A 19,784-nucleotide genomic window follows, 5' to 3' on the forward strand; every position below is an offset into this window, starting at 1 on the left:
GGGGACAGGGTGGGGGAGATTAAAGATGGAGACGAAAGAGAGAGAGAAAGATAGAAAGATAGCACATGACACTGCACACACAGAACCAGTCGGTCACTCTTGCGTGGTACGCGAAATTTCTGTCACAGCCGCTTGTCCAAGTTCGTCTCTCTTAAAAACCTCAGCAGTGCCTTCGTAGCCTTCAGCTGTGATGTCTTCTGTTGACGGCATGCAAGAACTGTTTCAACAGACATTCACTGCTACAGAGCATGAGCAGGTGGGTATATGAAATATCTGAATGAACAGTTGAAGGGGCAAAGTTTTTGGAAGAGTCAAATGAAAGGATTAAAACTATCAAAACGCATTTCAAGAGAGTTTCCTCGAAAAGCCTTTCGTTTTCTTAGCTTTACTGGCAAAACAGAGCAACGTAAAGCCATTGCAGTGAGGAATATGAAAAGGAATACAAAGTGAGAAAAGGTAGAAATTTGGTTTGACCGCCAATAAATAGCACGGAGCTGGTTGAGCAACAAGCCTTCTAAGGTATACGCTTCAAATAGGGCTAATAAGGTACAGAAAATATGATTTAACAAAATTTTGTTATTTCAGGAAATGTTTAAGTAACGTTATTCTTTCTGTTGGGCCCACTAATATTTTCCTTCCCATCAACAAAGTATGAAAAAGCTTTTCTTACCAGTGTATACAGTTATTTCAATCTGCACGTTTCTTGAAAAGTTACCCTGTATAAGGTCAAGAGAAACAAACTAAAGAAATATAAGACCGCAGGGAAGGAACATGAGAATTAAACAAACTCCACTAAATCGGAGCCGCCTTTTTTCGAGGGGAATGCGAACGCATCGAGTCGCAACAAAGACAAACGGAGAAAGAAAAGTCGGTGCCAGGTGGGAGTAATACCCTTGTCACACGGGTAGTCTAACCACAGTTAAGTACGACGGCCGTTAAGTCTAACGGCTGTTATACATTGTCACACGACAACTCTAACCGCAGTTAATCCTCTAACGGCCGTTTTCGTAAACGGAGGTAGGCAACCCCTGTTAGCGCCGTAAACTGACAACATGGCGGCCCCCATGTCGGACGCGAGCAGCTCGGCTTCCAGGGAAATATCAAGCCAAAAGCGCGTCAACTGGACCGTTGCGACGACGGAGGCGTTGATACATATTTGGGAAGATAAATTACCGGCTTTGAGGTACAAGTTTGTCCGTGCTGCAAAAATCTCGTGTGCATTTCACGAGATTGATACACGGCTGCGTTCGTTCATTGAACAGGGCTGCATGCTATTTGATAGACGCGCATCAAAACACGCTGCTGACGCGTCCATAATCGAGCGTGAAGCCCTCTACAAAGTGGTGTTATAGCGGTGTTGCACGAACGCAGCCATGTATCAACTAAAGAACGCTTGGAAGCGCTGCAAATGTGTGACAGCACCTCTGTCTGGTTTACGGTAACTGTGGTTACATCCGCTAACTGCAGTTCGGTATAACAGCGGTTAAGCTTACCCGTGTGACAAGGGTATAAGACGATCCCGACACCACAACGCTTTGAGGTTTGGGGAGACGCGCCCAGGGGCAGCAACGCCGTACATACAGCGAGGAACGGCACAACGCCCGGAGGAATTGGTCGCGCTTCTCGGCTTGAGCTTTCAGCCTCAACGAAAACGCCCGCTATAGCGAAACAGCGCAACAGCGACAGTTTCTTGACGCTGCTGCTGCTGCTTATCGCATCTACACAGCCGGTTCCCGGAGGAGGTGACGGCCACCGATCAAATATTTTATGTAGTCTTCCTTTCTTTCTTTCTTTCTTTCTTTCTTTCTTTCTTTCTTTCTTTCTTTCTTTCTTTCTTTCTTTCTTTCTTTCTTTCTTTCTTTCTTTCTTTCTTTCTTTCTTTCTTTCTTTCTTTCTTTCTTTCTTTCTTTCTTTCTTTCTTGGCATGTTTGTTTGCTTGCTGCAATGGCCTTTTTTTCTTCTTTGTCAATGCCAACGGACAATCAACTAAACTGTGATATAGATACCGGCTCATTTTGTCTATTGAAAGGATTTGCAGCGGAAGCACGGTATAATAATAATATCTGGGGTTTAACGTCCCAAAACCACGATATGATTATTCATTCATTCATTCATTCTCTTTATTTTCCAGAATAAAACGAAAACATTACATTCTGGATGGTCTCCTGGGCTAAAAGCTGTAATGAAACAGCTTGACTAGGGCCCAGAAGACCAATGACATGGCAACAAGTGACCGGTGAAAATATTTGCACCAAATTTACAAGATATATCACACATTGTACAAAAAATATTTACAAAAACAAAGCATATAACAATACCTGTGTAAGCGTATCAGGGAATGACGCCGTAGTGGAGGGCTCCGGAAATTTTGACCACCTGGGGTTCTTTAACGTGCACCTAAATCTAAGTACACAGGCCTCAAACATTTTCGCCTCCATCGGCGGAAGCACGGTAGTGCTAAAGGAAAGGCTTAAAAGCGAGGAACGGAAAGCAAAGAGGGACGACACGAGCGCTGCTCGTGTCGTCCCTCTTTTTGTCATTTTGTCATTTTGTCCTGTATTGAAATAGCAAAAAAAAGAAACATTTTACGAGAAATATTTCCTACCACATTCAATTAACACACACGGACCTCGATATAAATACTGCTCGTTAGGTTCTTTTATGCACTGGATAGCAGTTAGGTATTTATGCATACTAAAAACTTGACACCAAATGCATAGAGCGCCCCACAGCTAAACTTGTTATATATGTAGAGCTTTGGGGCGAAAACAGCAGCGAAAGCGTATCACCATTTACAAAAGCGTCGTAATATACTCTGAAGACGCTATCGGCATCTATGTTAATCGGTCCTCAATATAACATCAAGCCTGTATAAACATTAGCCCGACTACCTCAGTGCATGAAGTAGTCAATCTAAAACAGGATTACTTATGTAAGAAATGGCGACGTAACATGTATTTTAAAGAATCGTTATTCTCTTTGTCACATCAAATCGAATGGCCTAGTGTGCAAAACGTGAAAAAATGTACAAATACTAAATCTAGGGTAGTTTTCTGGTACATACGACTACACTTCATATAGTACTTGTACAATTTATTAGGCTTTTGGGGTGAAGTGGCCAGCACTAAGTCAAAAAGGAGTGTGCCGAAGCAGATTTCGCGTAACAGTCTATACGATAAGAAAGAATATCTATGCAACTGCCTGGTTGCAAAAACTCCCGTTTTACTGTTAGGTTTCATCCGTTAATCATTGCGAGCTTACATCGAACGACTCCATTTGATAGCATGGCAGTCACTCGAGACATCGCGGACATCATAACCATGATCTTCCTGCAGTGCAGACAATGATTGTGCAGTGCTTGCGAGCGCTCTTCTAATCGATACTTGCAAAATGCAGTAACTAATTTAGGCATATTTGATTTCCGATGCTCGATCGCTTTTAAAGGGCTTAAAGGGGAGTTTATAGCAGGGTTCTTAAGTGAGCTAGTTGGTTCATGAGCACTGTGGCAGAGCAGCGCATGAACACACCGCTGCGTCCTGTGTGGTAGGACTAATCGTCCTGTCACAATGTTACAGTAGGCTTCTTGATTCACTTGCTGCTGCCTCATTGGTCAGGTCTTAACAGCGCAGAACAAAGCAGTTCGTAAGACGGACCGCGATACACTATTGTGTTGCTCGGACTGAACACTCACGGCTATCATAATATAGAACAAGAGGCAATATATGATACGGTACGATTGAAGACTGCCGAACCAATAGCAAAATAAGCGCATCAAGCTGTTTTGCACTGGTGTGCACGGCGGCTTGCCAGATTAGCATGTCGCAGCACCCATTTCCCGTAGGAGCTCGTGTAATTCCTATGCATGTTACGACATATTTACTGACACAGCTGAATCATGCTGTCTATTTGAGTAAGCGTTTGAGGACTGCCACGCATGCCAGTCTGCCGGCTGTGCGTTTGCCTGCTGATTTAGAAACGATACAGCAATGCTACGATGAGAGCATGGAATATGCAGCCTGAAACAGAGGCTGGAATACCCTGTGAGAGACAAGTGCAACAAATTCTGTTCTTTTCAAGTATGCTACAGTTTCACTGGCTCCTGCTTTTCGCGATGCGTCATCAAATGTCTTTATGATTGACAGAATTACAAGCCAACTGTTTTAGTTATAGGTGGTGCTACTGAATACGCTGGAGCTGTCATGCCAAGTCTCACTTTACTAGTCGGTTACAAGTAAAGGCTTAACCTGGTCCACATCAGTCGTGTAGCGATGATGTTATAAAAAAAAGTCACAGTTTCGCCGCAAGGGCGAAGCAATGAATGCGATAGCAAGAAACTAATGCTATAGGAAGTGAGGCTCGCCAATGGATACTCTCAGTTTGAACAGCGCTCCTGTTGCAAAGGCGGCCGAAGCAGCGAAAGAAACTAGCGTGCATCAAGTGTCGAGCTGTGACACTTGAGAGTTCGCGCTCATCTTCTATTTGTTCGTTTAGCGGCGTCCCTTGAGCTCGAGTGACTTTCGTACGCTCCGTAACATGAGCGCGGACATCACGGTGAAAGCTTGAAACATCCCTTTTCCCCTCACCACGAGAAAACCGCGCGAGCAGACAGCGGAAGGGCAAGGTTCTCCCTGCGCAAATATAAGAGGAAGCGAGCGAGCTCGCCGACTAGTGTGCCTCGATGTGTGCGCAACGCGCAACAAAACGCGCATCAAGGCACCCTATCGCCGACGCGCTCCTCGCGCCATCTCGCTGGTAATGAAGAAACGCTTATAAGCGCCTGCCGTCTCTGAGTCCTGCCATCGGTAAAGGGTGTGTATATAACCCTCGCCGTTAGCTAAAATGAAGAATCTGCGCTTTCTGGCGTAGTGGTTACCGCCACGCGCTGCGGAACGATAGGTCGCTGGTTCAATTCCGCGCTTCGGAAGCATTTTCCTGAATTCTTTTTCTTTGGGACTTTGATATATATATATACATGCTTATACATATACTGTGCATGGCGGCGGCGACGGCAAAATCCAGCCGAGACTGTCCATATAATTGCTATCGCAATAAAATATTCCATGAATACGATACTGCCTTATGCGAATTTTGAGCGCAGCTTCGTGTTGGGGCAACGCAAACAGTGTTTGAAGTTTTGGCTATCCGCAGTTGTAGCAATGTAGCGTTCGTTATATATTGCCACAGAAACTGCCAGCGTCGAGTGCTATGCACACCACTCTGTGCATTGCAGGCTTCGCGAACCATGCGAAACGCTGACAGCGCTCGAGTGCTACGCACACAAGGCTGCATTGTAGGCGTCTCGAACCAAGCGAAACGCCCACAGCCCCTTTACGACAAGCGAAGCCATCCACAGTGCACGTGCCAGCCTTGCATGCGCACGAGCTCCGACCGACGGGCCAGCGCGCGTGTCGGAGGAAGAAAGCGAGGACATAGACCAGCGGCTCGTGATATTGACAGACTCCGCGTTCCCTCTCTTGCGTTCTTTCGTCCTCGTTCGCTCTATCGGCTACGCCGCCGACGCCAAAGGCGACGCCGCTCAACGCAGGAATTGGCGCCTAAAAGCTGCGCTAAATAAAATGTCCTTGCACTATCAGTCCGACTCGGCAAGTGGAATCTGCGAACGCGGGCAGAATATTAAAGTTAGTTCGACTATAGAAGCACTCGCAAACGCTATATACGGGCATTCACAAAGTTCCCTGGAACAATATTATTCCCGGAGATTATCTATACAAAAAAAGTACGATATAAGGCCTATTTGCAGAAAACCTTTGATGTGTGCGGGTTAGTACAAACCAGTAGATAATCACAATATAGTTTTTTCTTCGTTAAAACGTATAATATAAAATGTTGATAGCCTTCAGACTGCTTCGAAAAAACAAACGTGGTATATTGCCACTTTTAGAGTGAATGGCTGCACGGCCTGGCTGATGGATGCTGTATATTTTAAGTGTATTGTTAACTAGAAGTTTTGTCAACGTTCCAGAGTTTTAAAGCGTGTTTCACTAAACACACAAACACTTTGTCGAATGTTCCGGTATAATTAAACTTTTCACAAATTCATAGTTTTAGAGAGTAGGATAGTATCGCGCCGAAGAATTGAGCAAAGATTCAAGTGCGTCACTTCGTTACAGTCGGTAGGAACAATTTATAAAGCAAGCCTTCGACTGCAGTGTCATGGTTAGCGGCGCTGTTCTCTACAAAAAGCGCCACAATAATATATTCACTGTGGAGCGAAGTCTTGGAACTGTAATGGGTCGTCCTCTCCAGCACCTGCTAGTGGGTCGTCCTCTTTGGCTCCTTTTTGAAGGAACGCCGCTCGTGCTGGGGGTCTGTGCTGCGCATTGACTTGCGCATTGTCACTTGAATTGCGCATTGTCACTTAGTGACATCCAATAAACACCTTAACAAGTTGGTGGAGAGTGCTGTGCCCTCAGAACAACTTCAATCCCCCTTTGACGCCCCTGGAACTTCGGTCCCGTACACTGCCATCTGCCATACTTCAAGACACCGCCCAGCACACGCCTCCTCCTGCGCCGAACGCATGGCCTAATGTTCAATGGCGCACCTGTCTTCACTGGCGCGGATGGCCCCGACGCGGAGGACTGGCTCGCGATTTACGAGCCCTTCAGCGCACCTAACAAATGGGACGAGGCTCGAAAACTAAACTTGGTATTCTACCTCCCGGGTTTGGGAAGCCTGTGGTACAACAGCCGCGCATCAGATTTTCTGACATAGTCTGATTTCAAGACCGCTATTATCGCGTGTTTGGCCGCCCTACCATTCGCAAGCTGTAATCAGAACAGCGTTTACCCAAACGAGCTTAGCAGGCAGGTGTATCCTCCACAAGTTACATAGAAGACATCCTCGATTTGTGCAAGAAAGCCAACACGGCCATGTCGGAGTCTGATAAGATCCGTAATATTATGAACATCGACAACGAAGCCTTCAGCATACTGATCGCCAAAAACACTCGCACTATGGCAGAGGTAATAACGCTATGCCAAAGCTACGAGGAGCTGCGCCGGCAGTTGTTGATGACCCGTCGCCCTCCATCACGCGACGCAGGTCTCGCTGCCTTGGCTGCTATTTCTCACCACTCTGAGTTGCTCGCAGAAGACAAGACATTCGTGCGCGAGGAAGTTTGCCCGCCAGTTCTCTCTACTGGATCTTGCTTACCCTTAGCATGTTGAACAGCCGTCAACCACACTTCCTCCTCCCCTCCGCCGAGCGATTGAGCAGGAAATCAGAGCTCATGCGCGAATACCACCAGCACCTTCCGGCGCCTGCTCCACTGAGTTACGCTCAAGTTTCGCGAGACCGCCTCAAGCGATCCCTGTGGCTGCCCCTCTTGGTTACGTCGAAGCTGTCGCTAAACCTCAGGCTTTCAAACCGGTTTTGCCACCTACATACGCTGACGCTATCCCTAGGCCCCGACTGCAGCCCACCATTCAGTCATATCAGCAGCCGCGTCCTGCGACATGGGTGGGACCTACTCCAGCGAAACGATGGCGCACTTCTGACAACCTCCCCATCTGCTTTGCTTGCGGACTACGCCGGCCACGTTGCACGCTATTGTAATCACGTGCAGCCGCCTCGAGTCGCCTCACCCGTCACCAGCCAGCCCAGCCGCCCATATTACGACCCACCTCCGTCTATGCCATCGACGTCACGCCCAGCTCCATATACCCGCTGCTCGCCGTCTCCACGACGCCGCTCACTGTCGCCGATGCGGCCACGTCCGGTCGCACGAGACCGTGAAAACTAGTCGTCGCAGTCCACGAGACAAGGGCTGCGATGCTATCGAATTGTGGTAGCTATCAGCGAAGCCCATCGAACGTGATAGGCGTGTTTGTGGACGGTGTTCGCACATCTGCCCTTGTCCACACTAGAGCCACCGTATCCGTCATGGACGCAGAACTTAGCCATTTACTATGAAACATGACGACATGACTTTCTGTGCTGTCCCTCCATACAGCTAGCGCCTAAAGTATTCATCCTATAGCAGTGTGCACAGCTCGCGTCGTCATTCAGGAAGCTCTGTACGACGTCGAATTCATCGTAATTTCTGCATGTTCTCACGACATCATCCTGGGACGAGATTTTCTCTCCCACCACGGCGCCGTAATTCATTGCGCACCAGCCGAAATGGAACTCTCACCGTCTTCAGATTTGACGCCGGCAGACAGTCCACCGGCTTCGAGCAAGATACTCGTTAAAGACGATACCAATGCGCCTCCAAACTCGCCAACGGCTGTGTCAGTCTACTGCGGCATCTCTTCGACAGCGTTTCAATCTTTTCGCCATCTGTCCTCATTTGCACTAGGCAAGGCTTGCTGGTGCCTTTTGGGATCATGCAAGTCACTCAGGGCAGCATCGCTATTTTTGCTACCAAACCATCCCCGTACATTGTTACGTTGGTGCGAGGGGAATATCTCGGCAGAGTGGAACCCCTCGAAGACGCAAGCGTCATGGACGCACCTTATAACATGCACTGCCCCAGTTCCAGTACATTCAGCGCTGTTTCCACGTCCGATACGTCACCCGCTCATACATTTGTTTCCTCCATTGCTGACAACTTTATGTTGGTCCCACGTTCCCAGCTTCTGAGCCTGTCGTAAGAATTTCGTTCTTCTTTGCTAATCTAATGATCCTTTATCATATCTGTCATGTAAAACCCCTAAGGACTCCTTTTTATAGTTTATTTATTTATTATTATTTTTTGTTTTTTTAATTTATGGGCGACCCCACTTGCTGGTGAATGTGGGGTGCTCCGCAAGGAGCTTAATGTCGCTAGGTACTAGCGCCAATATTTGTGTCTTTTTCTCTTCTTTGTTTTGTCCTATATTGTGCTGTTCCGCTATGTGAACCATTACCAATCGGCCCAGCTTACCACGCTTCTTTATAAAACACGGCATGGTGTTTGTGGTATGTGCACATGCCTCTGATGGTTCACCATTGTGTAGAGTGCCGTGATTAGAACGAACGAGAGGGACATTGAGGGGCGCTCGCCCATTACAGACGATTGCTAACAGGCGCTGTAAGCCCGGATAACGATTCTTTCGCTGCTGAGCCAACGGGGAGTGACGTGAGCGGAGATAAATAGGTGCGCAGAGGGTGAGGGTATTGGTGCATTGTGTGTGTGGAAACCAAGAGTGGCGAGGAGGACTGTTTCGTTTTCAGCGGAGAAGAAACGAAAGCGGGCGCCGACGTGATTAAGCGATCCCTCCTGGAGACACCGCCACGTCAGCTGAAATAATTGAGTGTGCTGTCGACATCTGGGACACGTAGACAGAAGAGAATAAAGGCTCGCCGAATTGAGAAACCAAGAAGTCGATAAATTTAAAGCACCGAATGCTTCTCATTTGCCCGTATACAGCGTTTGTAGCTCTCGTCTCCGGTTATCTTTTATTGCAAAAAGAAAAAAAAAACGACATTCAAGTAAGGTTTCAACAGGATACCGTGTGCCTGTTAATACTGCGTCGGCCTCATTGTGAAAACTCCTTCTTTCCCTTAATTTCGACGTGTCGTTTTCAGCCGACTTGTCTCTATTTTGTGTGTCGTGTCTGTCGCTCTTTCTTCTCCTTTCGTCTCTCTTGTGCTCTAATTTTCTTTAATAATGAAGTGCCGTCTAGCCCACATCTTCACACTGCTGTATTTTGTTTCTTTTGCTGCTGGCATATATAGGGTGAATTTTTTTCGAATAGTTGGAAAGTCAAAGCTTACACTATTTTCTTGATCTACGCCAATACAATTAAAATATATGCTCAGGTACACATCACATTGAAGAATAACCAAACACATTCTCCAGTCCACCTAATTACACCAATCAAAAGCGTAACTGAAAGCTTTACGGTGCACGTCTACAGTTGTGTATTTTTACAATTGCCATTCGGTAGTACGAGCAAGCATAGGGGGTAGCGCTGTGTCACTTTTGAATGTGCGAGGGTGGTATTTCTATCAACTATGGATAACTTCGGTACGTACGCAGTATAATTTCGAATTAGCGTACAAATTGTCTGCCTCATGTTCATTTACTTAACATGTACGGATGGGCTGGTAGGTGAGCCACAATATTTGGTGAAGCAGTGCACAAGGGACGCAATCACGCACGCATAAAAGTAAATGTCATTTTTATGTGTGCGTGATTGTGTTCCTTTGCACTAAACATTGTGGAAGGTACGCAAGGAGCCCGGCGGAGCCAGGGAACAAACCACCTTTAATAGCTAGGCCACGGGTCCTGGCTGCCCGCTGTTCAGCGGAGCGAAAGCGCGCCAAGCCTGAGCGCGCTCTTTGTTGTTCTGTTCCTGGCAGGGGCCAGGGCCACCACATTATATGGTTTCGTTACTACGATGGGCCTGTATTATAAAAAAGTTTTGTACGAATTGCTTTTATCAATTTACAATCGAAAATATCAGGAAGGCTTCAGTTGTATAAAGTATTTTTTGAATTATCAGGATTTTTCTGATTATTTGATTTCTTTCAGCACTTAAAACGAATTACATGCTATCTCAACACCACCTGCTGCAACATCACCACCACCCCTTATGTGCTATCTTGGTTTGCTGTATTCTTGGTTATTCTAGGTAAGAAGGAAATCATCTTGCATTCAGCATGATAGGGAGCTGCAGCATTTTTTCCCCCTGAAACCTAAAGCTTTGCTTTAAAATAGGAGCGCTACAGATGTAAGCGGAAACAGGCACCACCGCCCCTCTCTGTGAGACAGAAACGTACACCATTACAGGACTCATTTCTCAAGGCGCGATAAAGAAAATATTCACCTTTACTCTTCACACTGCGCAGCTTTAAATGCATTTGGACACAAAACAAAATGTGACGCCTGAAGTAGTCATAAGCTGAGGCATCTAAAGGGTGCAAACCATTATGCTGGATACATTATATGGAAGAAAGTGTATTCACCAGGGCCCTTTATGGCAGGATGAGAGTCTGTGAATCAAGAATCTTTTCAGAGCGGAAATGAACGACACTGAAAAAGCCGAGAATGCCTGCACCAAAGAAGGACCGAAAGTGGGGTGGGGGGGGGGGGGGCGTCATTTGCCGAAATGGGCGCGGAGAGGCATTCATCTAGAAAAGCACAGATTTGATATTTCAGGCCACCTTCTCACGTCTTCCTCAGATCAATACCTCTCCCACCAGCGTCGTTCCGGTGAGAAAACCCTTTACACAGGAAGCATCCTTGATTCCCTTAGAGGCTTTTTATTTCTTGGGCATGCTTGTATCAAAGTGAGTATTAGCACAATGCTGTGACCACGGTGTCTTTAGTCAGACGTTGTACAATTTCTTGTCTTTAGCTAGATACGTTTGCAGCCGTTCACACCTTTTTTTTTACGGTGGAAATTTTTATTCGTACATTAGGAATGTCCGTTTGTGATAAGATATATTCCATACTGCAAGCCGCACCATTGAGCCCAAAGTAGCGTTGATGGATCAATTAGATACAATTGGAGTATTAGGAGCATTGTCGAGATTATTTGTGCTGGTCTATGCCGACTAAAGTGAGATCTACACCGACTGAAGGAATGTTTATTGCAGCAAACGAAAAAGCATGGAGTGTCATGCGCGTCTGCAATTACGAAATACAAACCTTCGTGGAGTTTCTCAATACCCGAAAAAACATCATCATTACCCGTTCTACTCTACGTTTATTTGTGCGGTGGCAACGAGAAAATCAGGTCCGTAAGTATGCGTCCGCGCTTTATAGGATAATTGGGTTTGTCTTCTCAAAACGTGACATCGAGTGCCTCAGTACTGACACGTGACAGTTGGCTGCTGGCGGATGCTTACACAGACTTGCTGAGTTTTTTCGCCGGGTCCTGAACACCTTCAGTTTCCAGCAACATTAGCTGAAGAGTGAGTTTGCGTTGTTAATCAAACTTACCTGCACCGGACGTGAGTTGTTGAAATAAAGGACTTAGACTTCTCAGAAACGTGAGGGAGCCGCTTCGAATCTTACGCTTTCCTAATCTGTTTTGCCCAGAAAGAAAAAGAAAATAAACAGACGCCGCGTGAACTCAGAAGCTTTAGTTATGTAAACACACGGCCCTCTCTTTCTGCTTGCGTAATGAATTTATTAAGCAAGTTGGTGTTACTAATGCTTGAGGTAATTGTGTATCACGACGGAAAGATAACAGGCTCAGCGGTAATGCACTGCCATTAGTGAAACAAGTTTTCGAAAACAGTTATAATGTCTTGTTAGGAGGACCACTAAGTATTTGTATTGCTGAAGAGTGTCGTCTGCATGCGGGCTCATTCAGCGCGTACAGTCAATAATAATAATTGTGCGGGATTTACGTCTAGAAACACGATAGGGTTATGAGGTACGCTGTAGAGGAGGGCTCGGGAAAATTTTACCATCCGGTGTTCTTTAACGTGCACCTAGATGTGAGCACACGGGCCTCCAGCATTTCGCCTCCATCGAAATGCGGCTACCTCGGCCAGGATTCGATCACGCGACCTTCGTGTCAGTAGTCGAGCGCCATAACCACTAGACCACCGTGGCTGGTCGCCGCTTAAAATCAATCCCTGTAAAAAGGGCATCAATCAATCCCTGTAAAAAGGATCTGGTCCAGGACACTTTCGAATTTTATTGCTGAGGGCGCTTTGTTTAGTTGGGGGTGTATTTTTTATTTATTTGTTACACTGACTGAATTTATTAGCGAACACTGCAGTACCTATAATCACGAGCTAAGGTACTCAATGCAAGCAACACATAATAATATGCAGTGCTGTAGGCGTTACTGAGAAAAAAAGTAACCAGATATGTGACATCTAACTAAGCAATAAACAAGAAACGAAAGATACGAGGCCGCGCTGCGTTACATATCAATTTACTTAACACGTTACTCTTGAAAATTTTGATGAACTCTCAGAAAAGTTACAGTAATTATTTCGAAGAAATTCTACGTTCTAAATGCTTGGCGTGCTTCTATTAAAGCGATGAAAGCGCAAATGCTGCAGCAATAAAGAGACGCTTAATTGGCTTTGTTTTGAAAAAGAACTAAACGGAGATACAAAGCAGTCTCTTTTTTTTTGTCCTTTCAATCAGCGTAATTACCTGCACAATTGCGAGTATTCGTGTGAAGGCGTTCATAGTCAACGCCGCATGCTCAATAATCAAATAATCAGAAAAGTAGTAGCAGTCGAACATAGACGGGATCACAATGAATTTGTAAAAAAAAATTATTAACAGCGCTGGAGTATTACCCAATCAACTTTTTCAAAAACTAGCGATTGCTGTTGAACCAAGTACGTCGGCACATACACTGAATAGGCGCTCCTATTTACTTCCAGGAAGAGCTAGTGAACGCCTGGAAAGTTTTCTTTTAGCCAGCTTGAAAAAAATTCTCAGTGCTGGCCCTGTTCTTATAAGGTATTAACAGAGTCCGCAGCACCCCCCCCCCCCCCCCAAAAAAAAAAATCGGCTGTTGTTGTGATGTCGTAATCGCTTTCGCTGTAAAATAAATTCCATTTATTAACATAAGGGTGCGGCAAGTAGAAGCATTGATAACGAGAAGTAACTATTTACGTGATCTGTCACGATTCCAAAAAACGTTCGTGCACTAGGTTACTTGCTACGGCATCGAAATGGTAGTCAGTAAGTTATTAGGTTAGCAAAAACGTAAACGCACTACAGCTAACACTGACAGTGTGTTAGGCAGATGCTACCAACTGTATTTGATTAAGGTATCATTTGGTGAAACTTTTCGTTCAGAGCACGAGAAAATTTTGTGCAATAAAAAAATTCTTAACCTTAATTTAGACAAGCTGTGAGACAGAAAGGGACGTGCACTTTTTTGTTTACTTCACACGAACATCAAAGTCCCATCCTAAAAAAAATCGGCGAGTTCATCTTTATAAGCGAGAATATCGAATTTACACTTTCAACGGCTGACAAAGAACGATATAACCAATTCTCACGAGAATGATGTTATTTATTCCTAATGGCATACACTCCCGACAAAGAACCCATTATCTGATGCAAGCCACCGGAACCATGCAAGATCACATTTATTCTCGAGACTGTCAGAAGGAAACGCTTCCTGCCGGAGGGTCGTTGCAAGAAAAACACATTGTCCAATGTATAAAAGAACCGAATGGGATGCAGTAAAATGGCCGCGTGTTTGTAGCAGAATCAATGGTTTTGTTTGCGTTCAGCCAGCAACCTCCGGCGCACGTCGAGCGGCAAAAAACTTGCTAGATGAGGCTAATTTGGTTGCCTCGTTTTTATCAGATGCAATTATCTAAACGGCACTGGTAGAATGCGAGAATGGATAGTGAAAATAAATACCAATACCCGGACGCGCAAGAAATACGCTTGTGAGGTGAGATGAAACAGCGACGCAAAGAAAATAAAATAAATAAACATGATGTCGTTAGAAAGAAAACGCTAGCCGTTATTTGGCGGCCGACCAATCTGCGAGACGTATTTTTCCTATAAAGATGAGCGCGGCACTAGCTGGAACAAATGTTGCGATGCCAGGACCTAATGACTCTGACCCAAATAGCTACGTTTCTCGTGTGAATATTTGAATTCGACAGCATCGCCAAAGCTTGTGCAAAACGGCGCCAGGCACGAAGCACTGAATGCAATTGCCAGTGTAGCAGCGAAGGCGCCAAACTAGGTATTCAATGAGAGAAGAAACAAAATGCATAGCAATTCAGTAGGCAGCGATCAGGACGAGTGAATCTGCATAGGATAGAGCTAATTCGTGCAGCTGAACAAAGGCGAGAACAGCAGATTGCGCTTTGCGGACAGAACACTTGTCAATAAAAGAACTTCAGTGATTAAGAATTCGTTAGCAATAGTACAAAATTCAGGCATGAATCAGTGAATACTATTAAACGTGCTCTGAGCAGGTCCGATATTTTAATATGACACACTTATGCACAAATTTATAAAAAAACGTAGTGCTAGCGAAAATTCGTTTGGAATGTTCGTGACTGTTGTCGCAATGAATGTGTGTAGTAGCCTTTGAAGAGCAACAAAACATTTAGCGATGCATTCATGAGAGGTGTAAACAAATAAAGAAATGTCGAATAACTGTAGGCATCGAAGTCCAGAAAACCCTCGCGATCTGAATAAGATAATACCGACATGTAAGCATAGTTGCATAGTGATAAAGGCTTATGGAAGAAAAAAAGAAGAGATGTAGAAAGAGCATGTGGTATGCAACAACTGCAACAACATCTGTTCCCTATAACCACATTTCTCATCGTTCATTCTTAAGGTTTCCGGTTCCTGCTTGGCGCCCCCATCTCGGTGCGCCCATACATGCACCTTCCTTGCATTCTTGTCGTTTTTTTGGTCGAAGCACCGATTTCTCCAATATATTGGCAGCATGTGTCCAGTACCAGCTATATAAATAGGTGTCGGCGGCCACCACGGAAAGCCCGATTTATCTGCGGTGCGCAGCTCTCCTTCCGGTTTCCGGTTTGCTCCCCAGCATAGTCCCATCTGTCCCTTCTCCACATACGTCTCCTGCTTCTCTGCCGAACTGGGTCGATATATCACGTCCATAAGTCCAGCCGTTATTATAATCGCATTCAATGAGCATGCATAAATTCGGAGCATGGTAATTGTCCCAACCTTGATATTGAGGCGAAAACACCCAGTGTTTTCCAACTCCAAAAGTCACGGGACTTAATCATTTGTATCCCACAGCCAATCCAGTTGCGCAAGTAAATATTTTTGTTGCCTATATGCAATAACAATGCATACAAAAGTGACAATAAATCGAAAACCTGGAAAATTTAGCTTTAGTTCAAGAAGAAAGGAAGCGTCGACATATGTGGACGCTGGGAACACCACTTACACTAGGTTCATCATCCTTCTTCATCTTAGATGGGAATCTTGCTTGCTGGCGGCTGTGTTTCAACGCATTAATTATTACCCTCATCACTACTCACCATAATCAACGCATTTATCATCAGTTCAACGCATTCATAAATATCATCATCATCATCATCATAAACGTTCACGTGACCGCTTGCCAACGGCTCTGATTGAACACTTTCATCATCATCGTTCATTATCTCCATCACCAACGCGTTAATTCTCATGTGCTACGCTTTCATCCTCTCCATCATTATGACCATTCAAAGCCCATAACTTGCCTACAGCTCTAATTCAGCGTGTTCGTCATCATCTTTATCGTCGCTGATCATCATTATGCGTTCATGGTTACGTTCAAACTGGATGCTTTTATCATCCGCAGCAGCATTGTTGAAGAGGCCTTTCCTTGTAGACGGCTCTGCTTCAGCGTGCTACTTATCGGTGCTCTCGTAATCGGAACATTTGCTTCCGCTAGTCAGCTAAAAATTATGGCATGTATGTCTTCGTCACTTAATCCACGTCGCGAATAAAGCAAATAAATTCTAAACGTAACTTCTAAAAGGCGTATTTAGCTATATTACAGATAATCTTTTATGTAAAGCCACACGACAACGAAGCAGGTCGTACTACCATGCCGCGTTCTATCAGTTTCTTACACGAACTCAGTATGCCTGGCGTCCACAAACGTGGACGTCGCAGCGATAACCCAACTTACAACACTTTAGTAGCTCATCGAAAAACTCACCGAAAAACAAGATAAACGCTTGCTTTTCTCGAATAAGGCTGCATAATTTAAAAACTCTAAAGAATTTAGAGTGAACTTATCAAAATAATGTTGGCATACACCTCTACAGGTGACTTGAGAAGAACGTCACTGTTCTGTGCGCGCTTACCGCTGTATGTTCACAGAAGTGGACACATATAGATGTTTTTATAAAATGCTGAAGTAATGCCAACATTTTAAATATATTTTTAAGGCAATGCGTTGGCTAGCCTGATCCCATTTCACTTATATGCTTTGTCGTCATATGTGGACGCCGCGATACAAAGGGTTAACTTTAACATTACAAGCTATTGACATAGATTTACTCGCGTCTGTATCGACATAAAACGCTTTAGTAGTTCGAATTATTGAGTTTCTCTGTGTGTTACCAAATGGAGATTTCATTTAGACGGTAAAAGGTAACTAATTCGCATACTTTTATCAAAACAAAACCAAACGAGCAATATTTTGCAGCAATCAATTCAGTTTAAACGAAGTCCTCAGTAAGAGAACTTATGACACTGTACACATTACATTAAAATGTAACGAAGCGAAGTGACTGCGGAAGGCGTAGATAAGATAACTTGGACGAGCTCGACTAATGTGGTCGGAGACTACTAAAAGTTAATTTTGTTTTCTATTACTCACTTACATGAAATGGCGGTTGTCTTAAGAGAAAGGAAAATGAAGGATATACGGATATAAGAAAAAAAATAGCAACGACGATCTCGGGGATCCTATTTGAATCACATCCTAAAAGACATGAAATAGGCACTTGCCATAGTTTAGCTCAATTCACAACAATAACGCAGCTGTTGACAAGAATCTACAGAGCTCATATTGTAGGCTGATGATAAGTAGCTCTTATGATATATTTCAAGAAGTCTCGAAGACAGCATATCGCACTGAATGATACATATCATTCAGATAACTGAACAATCCCTTTCATGTGGAAGTGGCAGTGCCCCAGTGTTAACAATTATTTAGATATTCTACAGTCTTGTATATCTGGTGCTACTCATTCCACTTCTCCGCGCTACAACCACAGGTCAACACAAGCGACGTTATCGAGTTCTTGTTGGATGCTGTACTTAAAGATTCTGTCACAGCAATTCTCGCCATCCAAATTACTGTCTGTACTTTTGCGTTATTGATATGTGTTTCCTTTTTTTCAGCGTGTGCTTAGCATCGCTGCCGCAGGCTTTAGGTCCCTTGAGAATTCTGCATATGACTTTTCAACCACTCGAAAGCCGGAGCTGCCCTCATGACAAAACAAGTACGTGTTAAAACAATTGCCTTCGATATGTTTTACTTGCTTTTTGGCTTCAATCAAGAGCGTAAATTCAGGAAAGCATGGTCCGGAAGCGGGGCAACTGCCTAAATAACTAGGCCCGTAATAACACATCTTTTATTTTTTGTTTTTCATATACGTTATTTTGAGCTTTTCCCCTGTCAATAATGACTGTGAAATCCATGTGCAACAGTTGACTGTGTTTGGCGCTATTGAAAAAAGCCCTGCGTTGAGTGCCCCTCTTGCTGTTTGTGAATGAAAAAAAAAAGCATGAATTAACAAGAGCCCGCAGGTTATGAAGCCATCCTCGTCGCGGAAAAGTGAGCGCTTCGGGTTTACGCTGCCTACGGCATCGCAGACATTTTTGGAAATCGCTTAATGAAGCAAGAGGTAAACGTTCCCTCTCTGTGTTGTTACTAATAGCTGCGTACTCTCTTAAAGTGCGCGAAATTTGATTCGCTCAAGCATATAAGCTTTAAAAAGCTCTCCCAAATACATAAGTAGCAGTACCTTGTCGCTGAGCAGTACGTAGTCATATATTTCATCACAATCACGTTAAATAATCAGTTGCTTCAGCTTATTCCAAAAAAAGATTATAGGAATGGTCAGCTAGAATATCACGTGGCGTCAGACAACATTACATTTTTATTGCTTGCCTAATAACGTCGACATATCAGGGCAAACATTTTAATACATATTTTAAACACTACCAACAACGGCGCGTGATTTATCTATACAGCTTGAACGCTCGTGGAAATATTTTCGAAGAAAGCACAATCTTCATTAGAAATCAATATAGCTTCCATGTAAGTCAAGACCACAGCATTAGACGAACCGCCGACAAGCCCACTGCGCAGCCCAAGCAAGCGCCAATTGGACGCCGTCAACAATGCATTTCCGCATTCTTAGATGCCGACTGCATGCCAGGGACGGGCCGAATTCTGAGAGTAGTGAGAGAGAACAGTGGGGAAGCCGATCAGAACCCGGGTGAGGAGGGATTCAGCGGAGCGGGAAAGAGGAAAAACGGAAGGAAGAAAAGCTGGATCAGAAAAGAGCGCGGCTCCGCCAGATAAATCGAGCTCTCGGCTACGTCCGCCGTCCACTCATTGCCATAGGAAGCCCAGAGACGTAGAGCCGATAAATCGGCTGAGATTGGCTAAGGAAACGCGGCCGGCGGCCCCTCGTGAAGAAAGAAGAATGCGCACAGAGTGGTGCCACGTCTTGCTATCGGAGCTGCTGGCAAAGCAAGGAGCTACCGATGACAAATGTGACCGCACAGCCAGCGGCGTGGCGCGTTGCTGTGGAAACTGTTCCTGCTTCAATCCCTCCTCCTCTACTTCGGGAGCTTTTGTTTTGCTTGTTTATTTTACTTGCAAGGAGAGAAGCATTGAATGACACCAGCGAGCTACCCTCTTTGGAAACGGGATATTTGCAAGGAACGAAGTAGCGACAGTATGAACCGCGCGAGTGCATGGTAATATCTTGCCGGCCAAGGGCATTGTTTGAAAGGTTGCTTTCACTCCGCTACGTCGAAAACCGAAAAAAAAAGCGTCGTTGCGAGGGGCATTGGCATGATATCGCTTCGTTAAAATGAAGGCGAATAGCATTTTTTGCAAACATTCACATCTGCGTGGTCTTTCAATGGAAAGCACGTCAAGCCAGACGGCTGTCATTGTTTTCAGGGTTTTCCGTTTAGCTTCGAGGTTTACTGTGTTTTTCTCGGAGTGCCTAATAATTATATCGTGGTTTTGGGGCGTAAAACCCCAACAATTATTATTAGTGTGTTTTCTTGCTATATTTTGCTTGTTTCTTTGCGTAATGGTCAGCGGAGACACGCGAGAATGTTGATCAATATAAAGCTCCATCATTACCTCAAGCTT

This window comes from Rhipicephalus sanguineus, chromosome 5 (genome assembly GCF_013339695.2).
Source record: "Rhipicephalus sanguineus isolate Rsan-2018 chromosome 5, BIME_Rsan_1.4, whole genome shotgun sequence".
Classification (NCBI taxonomy): Eukaryota; Metazoa; Arthropoda; class Arachnida; order Ixodida; family Ixodidae; genus Rhipicephalus; species Rhipicephalus sanguineus.